Source organism: Protopterus annectens, chromosome 9.part0 (assembly GCF_019279795.1).
Source record: "Protopterus annectens isolate FY-2018-M chromosome 9.part0, PAN1.0, whole genome shotgun sequence".
NCBI classification, from domain to species: domain Eukaryota; kingdom Metazoa; phylum Chordata; order Ceratodontiformes; family Protopteridae; genus Protopterus; species Protopterus annectens.
The window spans coordinates 1,816,029,926-1,816,032,425 of NC_056743.1; the positions used below are offsets into that span (position 1 = coordinate 1,816,029,926).

At 38.6% G+C, this 2,500-nt stretch overlaps 1 protein-coding gene across 1 annotated transcript in view; it reads left to right on the forward strand.

Annotated features, from left to right (window-relative positions):
* The window catches only part of COL5A3 (collagen type V alpha 3 chain), a 1,727,233-nt gene that overhangs the window by 864,961 nt on the left and 859,772 nt on the right, over nucleotides 1-2,500 (forward strand). The gene's annotated exons all lie outside the window — the stretch shown is intronic.

A 2,500-nucleotide genomic window follows, 5' to 3' on the forward strand; every position in this document is an offset into this window, starting at 1 on the left:
GTTATGGTAAATTTGGAAAGGGGTCAGAGGAGGGAAATTAATTGAAGTAAGGAAGTGAGTGAAGAAGGAAGGGTAAGAATGTGTAAGGTATAAATAGGTACTTGTTCATATTTAGGGATGTAGTTTAGCTTGGGGTTGATGCTTAGCACCAAACCCTTCCAAGGCATATTAAGATATGAATATTTATGAGGCGGATTCACACCATGGCAATGAATGCCATGCCCATAGTAGATATTATTAGGGAAGTGTATCATACCACTGCAGTAAGTGACATTGCCTTATGGTGTGGCTGTGCCGTCTTAGTGTCTGACCTTTGTCTAGAAATTTGGACTGCAGGTTACCTGACCGTAACAGTGAATGATCCAGGTTAATTATATGGGGGTTATTTTTGACATTACTGTCAAAAAGTGGTTTGTGCTTGAATGTAGAGGCATATATTACCAGTACATGACAATAAATTACTGAGGATTGGATACCTGGTATAGTGATGCTACAGCAAGAATTTGCATGGTCTGGGGTTGCATATTTTGTGGTTGAGTGTCACAATATGCCTCTAGCTGAATAGACTTGGATGTCTGTATTTTGAATAATCATGCACTACAGCACGCCAGTAAATAATCTAGATGTATATAATCATGCAGTACAACATACCAGTAAATAACGCAGATGCAGATGGAAGGTGAAATTATAATGAACAGAACAGCTCTCAGTGGACAGACTGTTTGAAAGTGAGTGCAGACATATTTGACAGCATTTTTAGATCTCATTTTTAAAACTGATTTACTAAACATGAATAAAAAATGATTATATACCAAAGCTTCATCACCATGTCTAGGTAATGGTTAACACAACATGCCACTAAGTACACAACTTTGGTTATTTGTTAGATAAGACATGCAGCATAATAGTAAGTCATTTCCATTTAGTTGTTACAGGCACTTTACTAAACTGAGCAGCAAAGAGTTTGGTGTTTCATAGACTGATGCTATATTATGCCACTGACTAACCTAGCACCCAGTGTCACAGCATGCCAAGAAGTTTCCTGACTTTAGGTATTTAAAGTTTGGGAAATTCACCATGGCAGTAAATGATGCAGATGTGGGTGTTAAGAGTTTGGTTCTGGGAATTGTATTAAGCCACATATCTTCCATGATGTCCTGTGGAATGAAATGAGTGCTTAATGAATATAATAAATCCAGTTTCCATGGTGTGCTGATATCAGTTACCCATATCCCCAACCTTATGGCTCAGATGATAACCTGGAGAAGTATCTTTTCTTCTGATAGTTGTCTTGTTTAACTGTGAGGCCAACGCACAAGTCGGTAAGGAAAGGAAGTCGTGGCTTGGAGCTTAGAGCCTAAATGGAGAAGTGGAAGCATGAACAGAAATTTGCAATACCCACCCTTGAAATGTAAGTCATTAACAAACATAGGGAAATTATATAATTATTTGGTTGTGAAAGGTAATGACACCAATTATTAATGCGAATGGTAGTGCAACTCATTCATTTCATACTTGACTGAAATTTAGTGTCTGGTAGTTAGCAAACAGGTTAAGGTTGCCCTCGTTTGTTGAATTGTTTGACCTTGAGCAAGCCACTTAACCAGGTTACCCCTGAAAAAGGATTGTGTGTCCAGTGGGCCTACCTGGTTAACAAATAGGACTGTTATTATGTCCAGCCTAATGCGCAACAGTTTTTTATCATGAACCTTAATGTGCTTTAGTCTTTATTGTCAGTTATGGCTGCCCTCTTTCCCTTAGAAACAAATAAATCAAATCACATACAGTGTTCAAATGCTGTCATATTTGTGATGACTTCCCACCTAATAAAGATGGAAATGGAACATTTAATATTTTCTACATCACAAAGGTAGGGTCGCTGGACATTTTAAGGCTCTCATTTTTCTTTATGAAATGATCTACAATGTCTATTTTTCTGGCAGTTTTGTAAAAAGGCATATCCATTCCTACAGTCTACTGTCCTGTACCTCTGATGAGGCGGACAATTAACTGTTCCAGTTTCACGTTTCCTTCCCATGTGCTTGTCCATGTGGTCATACCATTTTACATTTCCTTCCCTCATGCTTGTCCACATGGTCGTACCATTTCACATTTTCTTCCCGCATGCTTGAGCATGTGGTCGTACCATTTCACATTTTCATCCCGCATGCTTGAGCATGTGGTCATACCATTTCACATTTTCTTCCCGCATGCTTGAGCATGTGGTCATACCATTTCACATTTCCTTCCCGCATGCTTGAGCATGTGGTCGTACCATTTCACATTTTCTTCCCGCATGCTTGAGCATGTGGTCGTACCATTTCACATTTTCTTCCCGCATGCTTGTCCATGTGTTCTGAATGTCGTGGGGGAAAGAGAATCAGGAAGTGAAAAGAAGTGAGTTCAACTTTGCTGCATCCAAAATAAAAAGCAAATGAAGATTTGATGCTCTTCATTGAAAACAACTTTATTTATGCAGTATTTGTATTAAAAAAGTAAC